Source organism: Rhinolophus ferrumequinum, chromosome 15, assembly GCF_004115265.2.
Source record: "Rhinolophus ferrumequinum isolate MPI-CBG mRhiFer1 chromosome 15, mRhiFer1_v1.p, whole genome shotgun sequence".
In the NCBI taxonomy this organism is placed as follows: domain Eukaryota; kingdom Metazoa; phylum Chordata; class Mammalia; order Chiroptera; family Rhinolophidae; genus Rhinolophus; species Rhinolophus ferrumequinum.
Genome location: NC_046298.1, coordinates 1,235,745 through 1,248,852, shown reverse-complemented (window position 1 = coordinate 1,248,852; position 13,108 = coordinate 1,235,745).

Here is a 13,108-nt window from a genome sequence, read left to right as displayed (position 1 = left end):
CCATGTCCCCATCTCAGATTTCTCTCTGTGCAAATCGAAAGCAAGTCTCCCCGCACGGTGAGCACAGGGTGGTTGGAGGTAGGGTCATGATGACCACACTTCCGAGGGCACCCGCATCCTGGGCTGCCAGCCTCGGGATGACCTCTGCACTGATGGCCGCACCCGGCCCTGGGCCCCCCACCCTGAATCCTCCCGCCCTCAGCTGCATGCTACGGGCGGTGGGCAATCTGATTTATCTGGACTGTCTGGGCTGAGGAAGGGAGATGAGCATTCTCCCTGGGAGGGATTTTCAGCTCATTTCACAGATAAAATCAATCAGATCTAAAGCGCACTCACTGCGGCCGTGAGAGGGAGACCCACGCAGCAGGGGCCCAAACAGAGGCCACCCGCCCGCCCGCCCGCCGGCTGCACCTGGCCGGAGGCAGCGGGCGCCAGGGCCCGGCCCAGGGGCTGCAGAAGGCTGCGTGCAGGGCACCGTGTGCTGTCCGGCGTGGGCAGCTCAGGGGAAGGAAGGACCGCGGGCTGGCAGCAGGGTCATTAGTCCCCCGGTGCACTTCCTTTGTTTTCTGGATGGTGCTGGCTGGGTTGGGAGATGACGAGGGCACAGCAATGCCAGTTAAAAGTGACCCGGTGCCTTCTGTTTCCTGGGTGATACTCAGTGAGAGAAACCGGAAACAAGGTGATGGCTGAAGGGCAGTGCCCAAAGCCCACTCTGTTCGGCTGTCTGGCACCATTGGCCACTGGGTGGTGGACAATTCTGTGTCTCCCAACTGTCCATATAGAGGGAAAGAGTTGGGGTATCGCGCTCTTTCCAGGTGCCGTGGGGTCAGTCATGCAGCGTGGACCTGGGACCTGTGTGGACATGAGCATCTCCCTGCGTGAGCTCCATCCAGCCCAGCGTCCACGTGTCTGGACACGCCCTTCTCATGCTGGACAGAGGTGGCCCTCGGACCGACCGAGAGGAGTCTGGGGGTGGCGGGTACCAATTTCCTCCTCCAGCTTGTGATGACAGTCGGCTCGTCCACTGTCCCAGCTCCTTGCAGGTAGGACGAAGGGCTGTGCTCGACAGTGTCTTACAGGCCCAGACAGGTGAGGGTGGAAAGGACGGCATCCTGGCGGGTGCCTCCTTCGGTCTTCCCAGAGGTACCTGTGCTCTCCAAACTGCAGTGGGAACAGGGTCCGTGGCCTCGTGGTCACCAGCCAGTGAGCTCAACTTGTCTACTCAGGTCGTCTCCCAGTGGCTTGTTGAAAGCTGGAGGGTGCCCCAGCTTCTGCCCCTGGCCTGTGAGTGTTCACGGCGGCTCCCACATTCCTAGAGGGGAACGCCTCATCCTGTCAGTCTGTTCAGTATGTTATCATCATGTGGCCTGGATGTTACTCATTTTCCTGACAAAAGGCCTGGGGGGGAATCGGATTTAAGGGGTCACCTCTTCATCCCAGAGGAGGCCAGTCTTCATGGAGAACTGATAACAGTTGTAAGAAGTGGGGACCCCAGAGGGAATGGAGTTCAGGGCTAAAGTCCTCACAGCATGCCAGCTAGAATCGTTCACTCCCTGTGGGGTGGCACCAAGCAGGTTGGCATCCCTACCTCGCCCCAGCAGCCTGGCCAGCCACACGTCAGATTAATACATCACCAGGTATGAAAGCACAGTTAGAATTTGACTGAGGTACTTCCAGCATGAGAAAGGGAACGATTTATCAATGCAAACTTAATAACATCTATTTGAATCTAACTAAAAATCAATATTTCATTACCAAATTGTTAGTGAGAATGAAGAAAGATTGCAGGAGCCGGGCAGTTTGGGGCTGGGGAAGCGTCAGGAGTTCAATGTGAAGAAGGAATGATTCATGAGGCTGCGTTGGACTAGGGGTGAAGGAGGACGCACGGAGAAAACTTGGAGGGGCCCCCTTGCTCATGACCTTGGCCGTGAAGGGGGAAACACAAGAAAATGAGAATGACTGTCAGTTCCCTTCAGGGCTGGAGCCGCCATAAATCACCACGCCCGCTCAGGGGAGCAGAGGGGTCGGCCCTCCCTGTGGAGGGGCAGGGGTGACCGGTGGAGGGGCAGGGGTGCCAGGTGGAGGGGCAGGGGTGCCTGGTGGAGGGGCAGGGGTGCCGAGTGGAGGGGCAGGGGTGCCGGGTGGAGGGGCAGGGGTGCCTGGTGGAGGGGCAGGGGTGCCGAGTGGAGGGGCAGGGGTGCCGAGTGGAGGGGCAGGGGTGCCGGGTGGAGGGGCAGGGGTGCCGAGTGGAGGGGCAGGGGTGCCCGGTGGAGGGGCAGGGGTGCCGAGTGGAGGGGCAGGGGTGCCGGGTGGAGGGGCAGGGGTGCCCGGTGGAGGGGCAGGGGTGCCGGGTGGAGGGGCAGGGGTGCCGAGTGGAGGGGCAGGGGTGCCGGGTGGAGGGGCAGGGGTGCCGGGTGGAGGGGCAGGGGTGCCGGGTGGAGGGGCAGGGGTGCCGGGTGGAGGGGCAGGGGTGCCGAGTGGAGGGGCAGGGGTGCCGGGTGGAGGGGCAGGGGTGCCGAGTGGAGGGGCAGGGGTGCCCGGTGGAGGGGCAGGGGTGCCCGGTGGAGGGGCAGGGGTGCCGAGTGGAGGGGCAGGGGTGCCGGGTGGAGGGGCAGGGGTGCCGGGTGGAGGGGCAGGGGTGCCGGGTGGAGGGGCAGGGGTGCCGGGTGGAGGGGCAGGGGTGCCGGGTGGAGGGGCAGGGGTGCCTGGTGGAGGGGCAGGGTGCCGAGTGGAGGGGCAGGGGTGCCTGGTGGAGGGGCAGGGGTGACCGGTGGAGGGGCAGGGGTGCCGGGTGGAGGGGCAGGGGTGCCTGGTGGAGGGGCAGGGGTGCCGAGTGGAGGGGCAGGGGTGCCCGGTGGAGGGGCAGGGGTGCCCGGTGGAGGGGCAGGGGTGCCGAGTGGAGGGGCAGGGGTGCCGGGTGGAGGGGCAGGGGTGCCGGGTGGAGGGGCAGGGGTGCCCGGTGGAGGGGCAGGGGTGCCGGGTGGAGGGGCAGGGGTGCCCGGTGGAGGGGCAGGGGTGCCGGGTGGAGGGGCAGGGGTGCCGGGTGGAGGGGCAGGGGTGCTGACTTAACTCATAGGACCCTAACATCACAGTCGTGTCCCACCCCCCGAAGGTGGCGGTGGATAATGAGTGGATAAAATGAGGGGCCTGTTGTTAGTTTGTGCAAAGTAGAGTAGGGGCCGGTCAGCTGTGAAAGACCATCCCCTCATGCCGCTCACCCAAGGCCAGCTCGCATCCGTTGCCATCGGAAAATTGGAAATAACAGCCGGTCATTCCAGGGACTTGCGTAAATCAGCGCCGGGAGGTCTGCTCTGGGTGAGGTGTTGGGGAAGGTTTTCAGTCTGCGACGCCGTGCGGCGCCATCGTGGGAGGAGCCACAGTGTGAACAAAGTCCGTGGACTTGCTCAGAGTCGGAACAGAAACGCTTCCTGAGGGTTTGCTTCCTTTGCTGCTGTGCCGTTCCACTCTGTGTTTGGTGTTGCTGTACTGGCCACCTTGGCTAGCCGGACACCTGACGAATAGGTATCTGTCCCTCAGCAAGGAGAACAGGGAATCACAAACGAGGTGGCCCGAGTATGTCAAAGCCTGTGGATTAAAACCGGGCCTCTGCTCGCTTTGCTCGCCAAGAGCTGCACCCAGAGACCCCACAGCCCTTCGGGCAGGGCCAGTGCCTGCCTGCCCACCTGTGCCCTGCGTTGTGGAAGTCACGGCAAGGAGGGTATGTGGCCACTGGCCCCAGTCTCCGGCCCTCGTTTCTGTATGATCCCCTTCAACAGTGAGGGTTAACCCCTTGTTCCCAAAAGAAAATGTGACTTATGTTGACAGATGGTGGGAATATACGTGTTTTACTCAAAACCTCTTCTAGAGCAGAGCTGGTCTACATGGGAGCCAAGGATTTGAAGATGTGGGCTGCACGTGAAGTAGCTAGCGTTGTCCTGGACCCGCAGGGACAAGGGCGGGAGTTGCTTCACATCAGTCCTTCATGCAAATCAAAAGTGCGCCCGCCCCAAGCTCCTGGGGTGTGTACAGCCGTTCACCCCACAGGAGCAAAGCCGTCTGTGCAGGCAGAGTGGTCCTTCATATTTTGGGGGCAGTGAATCTGTACTCGGCGCTCTGCTGAGCTCCCACGATTTCCTCATTCACAAACCCCTATAGTAGGTTCTGTCCCTGGAGTCTTCACTGCACAGAAGAGTCAGGATGTCGCTAAGTCTCCTCCAACTTGCAGCGTCCTGGCACGTGTTTTAAGTGGGGCCCATGCGGGCGGCCGCGCCCACTTACCCCCCAGGGTTGGCTGTGGGGGTCTCTGGGGCATATGCGATGGCCCCCAGTGCCAGGTACAGTGTCACACATTTACAGCCTTTGTGTGTCCACACCTGAAAGTTGGCGATAGAATTGGAAACATGATTCTTCTGAAGTGGGAAAGAGCAAAAACCAAGCCATTCCTTCTCAGTCGCCTCGTGTGGGCCACACTGACAGAGGGGGTGCACAGAAGGGGGTTGACACGTGCAGGGCACAGAGTGATTGGCAGCCAAGACCCATTGCTCCTGGCGGGCCCCGCTGCGCCCTGCTGCAGGGATCGCGGAGAAACTTGGCATGTCCGTCGGTGACTCTCTAACTTGTACTTACCTCTCAAGGACCATTTCGAGTCTAATGCCTTCATCTGGGGATTTTTACAGTCTTTGGATTTTTCCAAGGCTTCACAGAGGATTTGAGGAGAGGCCCTAAATTCTAGTGACATCTGGCTTAGAATTTGCTGGATAAATGTCTAGAAATGCGTGGGAAAGTTTGGCTTTGCTGGGTATCGCTGAAGAAAAGAGTGCTTTTTCCAGGCAATGTCCACGGGCAGCTACATAGTGTGGAAGGAGGTAGGCTTCTCACGGCGTGTTTACAAATTGTGAAATCCTGCAAGAACTCCACTTAAAGAGGCGACAGATGTAAAGCACTTCCCGAGTCGCAGGCAGAGTGTGTGGCTGACGTGCATGTGGTGACACTCGCTTTGGTCCCGCTCTTGCCCTTGCCCTTATTCCTACTAACACTTCACCCGAGAATTCGCACCCTAGAGTTTGCTTCAGCTGTCCTCCCTGAACGCGGGGGCCTCACCCGGCCTCGCAGTCTGTACCGCTCCATTCCAGTGGCTCTCTGGATACTGAAGGACAAGGGGTAGCAAGGAGAAGTCCTCTGCAGCTCCAAGAACCAGCGAGGTAGACTCCCCCCCGCCCCCACGGTGCGAGGGTGGCACTCCATGACATTAGACATACTTGTGGGACAAAGCCACTTGGATAGAGCCCTCTGCTTCCTGAGGACTCAGCAGTCCCAGGACGAAGGGAGTCAGAATTCTCCCTTTGAGATGGGGACACCCCCTCCTGTGACCTCACCAGGCGAACTCCTTCCCTACCGTGAAAATGTGACCTGTTGAACCAGGTTATACCCAATCCCCTGACCCCCTTGGGGCCCCGCAGGGCGGACCAGGAAACCAGGAAGGAGGAGGAGGCCCATGTAACTCCCAGAGCCTGCGTGCTCCCTGGCACACCCAGCCACAGGGTCAAGGCCTGGACTTAGTCTCAGGAGACCAAGGCTGCCTGGCACTCCAGGGCCAGGGGGCGGCGCAAAATCGGCCAGCGTAAGTTAACACCCTCATGGGCATTGATGACTTCCAGTCCAGGAAATGTGTCTTCAAAGAGAAAGGTGGGGCCCCGGGCCCGGGCCCGGGGAGGCTGCCAGGCACCTTGGGGGCCCTGTTACAGGGCAGGAAAGACCATTTCCCTGGACCCTGCCAGCTTCTCAGCTGGGACTTGCCCCACCCACCATGACAACAGGCAGGTTAACCAGAGAAAAAGTGAAGTTTGTTGTCCTGTGTGCCTTGTGCACATGTCGGGCGTGACCTGGGACGACTGGGTCTTGGGCGAGGCCTACACCTCAGCTTAACACCATGTCCAGCTGAAGACAGAGGTGTGGCGAGGCCGGTGGGGGAGGTGACGGGAACGCAGGGCGCTTTCTCCATCGATGAGTGTCTCAATTGTCTCCAGGAAGTCACCTTGGTTTCCTGTTGTCAGGGGACACTTTTGTAAACTTGTGTCCTGCTTTTAGGCAAAGAGGGGAATAATGCCCATGCCAGAGGGGGGTATTTTCAGGCGACAGGTTCTGCCACCCTCCTCTGTCACCCATTTAGGGAACTTCCCGTCCCTTGTTCTTGGGCATGCCTGGAGCCTCAGGCTGGGTTAGAGGCCGGCTCCCCTCCTGGGCCAACCCGATTCTCCAGAGACACCCATGTCATGTAACCTGAATGGAGACAATGCATCTGTATGTGGGGAAATGACAGGCGGCCAAGAGCCAGTGACAACACAGCCCGGGCTCCGCCTTTGGAAGGGACCCATGAGATGCACAGCGGCTTTGTGGAAACGGTGGTGGGGTGGGCAGGACCCCTCCGCACGACCCCGTGTGGGGTGTGAGGTGTCCCCACCCGCCTGTGTGGCCGAGGACGGTGTTTTGTGGCTCCGGCTCGGGAAGTGCAGGTGGCTGTTTTTCACGGGTCTTCTTCCTGGGAGTGGCGGCTCAGAGGTTGTCAGTGATTGATAAGGAGCCGTGTTTGTGTGTGCGCTCTTTGCTTCTCAAGGACATTGTTCGTCTCTAAGCGGCGCCTGCTCTTAGCGGAGAGGAAATCCCTGTCAGCCGCAGAGCTTCCGCAGACACCTGCCCGCCCCTGTGCACACCTGGACGGCACACTGTGTGTCCACATGGCTGCCCCTCGGCAGCCTGCACCCCGCAGTGAGAGGCCCCTGCTGGGCTCTCTGTCTAGGGGCCCAGTCCATGCCCCCAAGGCCTTGGTGCAGAGAGCAGGCGAGTGGGAGATCAGTTCTGCCCGCGGCACTGTCCCGTTCTCGGGGATGCAGGATGCGAAGTGGCCTCCACACAGCCCAGCTTGAGACTGTGGAGCAAGTCAGGGAAGTAACCGTGTCTGCCCTCTGCCCAGGCTGCCCACAGTGTGAGGAGAGAATGGGTTCATCCGGGGTGTTTGTGTGCCGTGTGGGTCCTCCAGCTACACAGCAGTTTCTGCTCTGCTGCCACCTGAGCTGGAAGCGTGACGGCACGGACACCTGCCGGCAGAGCTCGCCATGCCGCGACGTGGGCTGGGGTGTCCTCTCACACAGCCGGTCACTAACAGGAGACTCGTGGGGGAAGCCTGGGGTCCAGGCGCCCTAGCCTTTGTCTTCTTGACTGTCATCTTCTTGGACCAGTTAAAGCAGGAAGGAATTTGGTGGCCAACATGGAAGGGGGGGCCCTTTCTGGATCACTAACAGAGACTCTTCACTCAGTCCCATTGGCGCCCGTGCTAACGCCTTTCCACAGACAACGAGGAGATTTCCAGGGGATTTTATGTGAGACGTTGTCCCTTCCACACGCACGTCACAGGAGTCCTCTGGCTTTTCCTGACAACCATGTTCAAAGATGTTGCAGATCACCACGGACCTTTAATGTCCTCTGAGGACACAGCTGTTTCTGTGAAAAATGGCTGGAGTGAGTAGCTGGGAGAATGTCTGCTGTAGAACACATTGGGTTACTTAGCATAAGGAAAAGTGTGTGTGCGTGCGTGTGTGCACACGCGTGGACGCGTGCATGCAGTGGGTGCATTTTATGCTCAGGGAAGACCCTGAGATGTGAGATTTTTATGTGGGATTTCAACACTTTCATGTCGTGCCTTCAAAGCGACATAGTTTGATCATCTGTGTGTGTGGTGCAGAACGCACCTAAAACCCTTTGATTAAAAGCTTCATGGCGTAGCTGTCTTAATATGTCTTTCAAACACATGGACACAGGAGCCTCTCGATAGCAAATTCTAGAATAATTTGCAAATTTCAGAATATGCTTGAATTTTGCCTTCATGAGGATCTGCAGTTAGGAAACGGTATGAAAACCCCAGTTAATCAGGAGGAGATTAAAGGAATTTTTAAAGCTGAATTGCAGCCACATTTCCATCCCCCGATAATTTCTTAATTTCCCTTCAAATCACCTTTCTTCTTCATAAAATGAACGGTAAAAATCCTCCTGAATTCCATAATGTGCCAAGAAAAATGGGGGGAAATTAAGGAGGCCCCTACCTTTTAATCATTCTGTGCATAAAGTGTTTTAACTGCACGCCAGGAAAAAAATGGAGGCGCTGGTGTCTGAGGTATTCTGTGCCATAAACTCCCATAATAGAAACAGATGGTGAAGCTGCCTTGGAAGTGAAGAAACCAGTGTACACGCAGCTCACCCTAACATATGAAGAGATTCAGGGCTGACACATGAAGGAATGCGTCTGGCCTGGTGCCAGCGGAACTCTAATTCAGCCACGAGTGCTCAAGCTCGAGATGGGAGACCCACAATTTCAGGATCTGGAACGCCAGGCGCTCCGGGATTTAGAACTCTGCAGAAGGTCCTCGCGTCTGTGCTGCCTGAGGAGGATCGCGTTCTCAGCATCTCAGGTGACTGCCAGCTCCAGCACAGACCCCGCTGGGGCTTTTCCGAATGGTTCCTGAAAACAATAGTGGAGAATTGCCAAGGTGCTGGAGCTCCTTTAACCGAGTTAGGGCTCGCTTTTTACCTGGGCCACCACCAGCAGCTGCTGGAAGAAGGGAAAACCTTCGCTGCAAAGATCATCAGGGAGGCTGATAGCAGACGGGACTTAGGGACGCTGGGCCTCAGTCCTTGGGGAGGGACCTCCTGACCGTGACACGATGCGCGCAAAGGAGCCTCTCTCGGGTGTCAGATTTTCCAAAGGGAAGCTGAACACAGTTTCCATGTTCATATCCCAGTGACACTAATACACACAGTTTCTCACTCGCTATATCAGTTAGGGTGGACTGAAATTCTGCTACCAACAGATCCCAAAATGCAACGACGCGAACACAACACAATAGACGTTTGTTTTGCCCATTTAGAGCTGTCTGGGGAGTCCAGGTATCGGGAAGCTGTCCTCTGTGTGTCCATGTGGGGAACCAGGCTCTGTCCACCTTGTGGCTCCATCACCAAGGGTGTCTTGTCACCTCCTGCACCCACAGAGGAGGGCCACTGCTGTCCTCGAAGCTCTGTTCTGAAGAGGCACGTTTCACTTCCTCGCGTATCTTGTTGGCCAAAGAACGTGGCTGCTTTGTGCCCAGATGTGGAGAGAGGCCTGGGGATGGTCCCTGCAGCGTGGCACGCTGACGTAAGCCCCTCAGGCGTCCCCAGGAGTGTCCTGTGTGTACCCCCGTGCTCAGACCTGTCATGCTCTCACAAGAAACGCCATATCCTTCCATCTTCCATCCCCACTGAGAACTGCAGTTCTTGCAGATGGGCCCAACCCACGGCGTTCCAGGGCTGCACTCCTGCAGCCAGTCACCTGAGTTCTGATCAGCAACAGGAAGAATGTCACCCATGCACAGGCCTCGGCCCTGGGCCCCGGGGGGCTGGGGAGACTCAGGGAAGCCTCGGCTTTTGCTCTCTCGAATCCTTCAGGCCCGGCCGCCTGCATGGGAGTCCCTCAGATAACTAGAGACTCAGTGTGAGGGAGGACTGAAGCTGTACAGGCCCGTGTCCACGTGAGCTCAGCCCGGGCCTTCCCACCCCTGTGAGAACTCTCCTTCCTGCTACTCGTCCAGTGCTTCCCACGCGCAGGCCACACGCAAGGAGCCGATTGTATTTCCACTCGGAACAGGGTCTCTGATGAGCACGACTGGCCTCCTGCCATTAGTGTTCCTTGGTCCAGAAAGGAGGCGATTCCACTCTCTGCAAGGCCCGCTCCTGCGGTGTCTGTGTGAAGATGTGTCAGAGGAAGGGCAGGCTGGACCCCCGACTTCCTTCTGTGATGCCTCCTGCACCCTGACTGCCGTGGCCAGGGGCACCCAGACCCTGCAGAGGGGCTGCGGGCACGTGGGAATCAGGTCCTTGGCTTAGGCTGGCCTGTGGCTGGTTTGGAAGAAAGAACAGGCTGGAGACCTCAAGCTTAAACAGTTTGGGGGCCCTCTAAGAAAACACAAAATTACGAATTGAGAATTGCTTGGGGTCCTCCCTCAGCTGTTTTGAGGCTAGAGCTTCGTTAGGGTTCCGCTGCTGGGGAAGCGGGGGTGGGGGTGGGGAAGGACAGGCTCTGTGTCTCTGTGGTACCGGCCAGCCAGCGCTGCCGTAGCAGGAGGCAGTGGAGAGCTGATGGAGGTGAAGGGGGCCCTCCTGCTCCATGATGGGGCTGAAGACCGACTGCAGAGATGCTGCCGCCCTCAGAGATGCTAGCACTTGGCACTGTCCCATCTGCTTCTCTGACTGGCCATGTCCTACCCCGGTCATCCCTAAGCCACAAGCCCCCCTTGCAGTGGCATTTAGAACAGGCTTCCAGTTGAGCCTGTGGTTTCTACCAGACCACAGATTCTCAAGAGTAAACACAGCATTACCTTCCCAGGAAGCCCCACTCCCTGTACCTGGAATGGTGTGAGGAACAGCCTGTGCACAGGACATGTTGGGAGGAAGGCTGGTTGGATGTGTGGAAGGATGACCGGTGGAAGTCCTTACAGGATATTACTTAGCGGAAGGATCAGAACTGCCTGATGGCTTCCCCTGTGTTTGGCTTTTCCTCTTGGTGAGTCTCACACTCACACTGCAGGCCCCTGTGAGACGGGTGTGTGCTTGACACATCACTGGTAAGCCCTCAGTGCCTGGTGGAGGACGGGGCAAGTGGAAGGAACTGAGCAGGCTGCTGCAGACACTTCTCTGGCATTGGAAAGGGGGCAGGTATGTGCACAACGCAGAGGGGGCTCCCAGGAGCAGGCTCGGGGCGCCTGCAGGAGACTGTGCATAGTCCATGGCCATTTTGGGGAGCCCAGGCAGGAGCAGGCCCAGGAGCCTTCCTCACCCCCATTTTTGCTCTTCTCACCTACACTCCAGACCCAGACCCCTGGGAGCCTTACGCAGACACCAGGGCTCAGCCAACCTCTCAGAAAGCTCCCTTTTCCCACTTAGAAGAGTCAAGAGTAGAGGGTAGGGGCCAAGGTCACTCAGAAGGTTGGGGCTCCAGGATCCCCGTTTGAAGCTTCCCAGCGGTCCTCTAGGCACACAGGCAGACGGGCTCCCTGTGGGCCCAGCTCTGTGGCTGGGAGGAAATACCCGAGTCTGGATGAGTTCCAGGGAGAATGTTTCCGGCATTGATGTGTGGTTTGACAGTCAGAAATAACCCAGGCATCGCTTTGCATGTGATTTATACAAGTGTCTTAATTGGCATCTTGATTATATGATTGCCTGAAGTGCTGTTTTCAAGAAGGTGTATCTCTAAATAGAAAAAAGAAGAAATCTACAGCTGTGAAGTGGGTGTGAAGCTCCCTGCGATGTATGCCTCCCCCTGTGCTTTTGCACCAACACTCCCCCTCCCCCGTATTTCGATTTCTGCCCCCAATTCCACGTCCTCCCTGTGGATGGGACACTGGGCCTGCAGCTTCTCTGTGGGTCGGTGGCGTTTTTCTCTGCGACACAAACTCCAGGATACAGCCTGTGGTAGCCTGCTTACAGCTAATTATTCTAGAAATACATTTTAAAGGCAAGTTATCTTAACTTTATGTCTAATGCGATGGGGAAGATCTAAGGAAAACCTGAAAATCACAAAACGTTCCAGAACATTCTACTTTATGCCATCCAGAATGTGACACATGGGTTCTTTAATAATTCACTGCTTGTTAACATTAAACAACTGTTAACATGCTCAAATAATTAGTTATGCTTGCTTGACATGTTTGCATCTTTAATAATTGATGCATTTATCTTAATTACTAACAGTATTATGGTCGTAATATGCATCTTTTTTCCATCTTAAAATTTTAACAAAAACTGACTTTTTGCCAAAAATGATTATGCTCTAAGTTTTAATTACTCATTGTAATTAAATTGCAAGCTGCAGTATTTTACTAAAATATCTTCCACCAAAATATTTAATGGAAAAGAGGTAGTTTGTTGTTTATGCAGTTAGTAAATATTTCATAGGTCTGATATTGCCCTTTCAGCCTGGATATAAAATAACATAGCTTTCAAGATACGGCTCCATTTATAAGTCCTCCGTAGCTAAGAATTTTCTACCATTTCTACCCAAAATGTCACCCTCGGCCCCAAGTCTGGTAAAGTCTGATGTGTGAGAGTTTTCCGTGACCAGCCAGGCATGTCTGAACCTCAGCCTGTCACAGGACGTGTGGTGTGGAGGGTGGAACGGAAGTGGTGGCAGACCAGTGTGCATGCTTTTCCTCCCTCTCCTTCCCTCAGCCCCGTTTGACCCAGTGAGCCCTGAAGAGTGGTGCTGGGGTGACACTGTTATCAAAATGTTGGGGTGCCATTGTTATTAAAATGTCCGTGTGTGGGGAGCCTGCACACTGGCCACTGGCCAGGCTTTGTCAGGCTGACACCCACACAATGGAAGCTCACTGCTTGACTCAGAAACACCCACCACTGGAGAGAACAGTACCCAGGAAAGATCTGGAAGGTGATGATTTTACAAGTGAGGAAACTGAGGCTCGCAGGCCTTTCTTTGGCTCAGGCTCATGCAAAGGGACTGAGGTTTGAAAGAACTTAGGTCTTCAGATGGAGAGTCAAGGTCTGTGTCCCTACATACGGGGACCCTCCCTTAGACCTGTGGTCACTACTCCTGGGGATCCTCCCTTAGACCTGTGGTCACTACTCCTGGGGATCCTCCCTTAGACCTGTGGTCACTACTCCTGGGGATCCTCCCTTAGACCTGTGGTCACTACTCCTGGGGACCCTCCCGTAGACCTAAATGGCACTTAGGATTCTTCAGGGCTCCTTGGCTGGGGAAGATCACTGTCATCGCAAATGCTCAGTCCCATGGAAGCATTTGGGTGATGGGTCAGGGAAGTCACTGCTCGATGACAGGCTGCCAGCTGGGGCCCCATTCATTTGGGTTGATTCCTCCCTCCCCAAACACCCCAGGCTCACCTGGCTGGAGGCATCAGGGAGTCAAGTGGTTGGGCTTGGGGAGAAGCCCCAAATTGTTCCCTTGGTTGCAAGTCACTGTTGTAAGTCATTAGAGGCTTTCAAGATGCAAATGGAGCAGTTACAGGCCTCTTTGGGACTGACAAGCAGGTCCAGGGGATAGCTGAGCTGG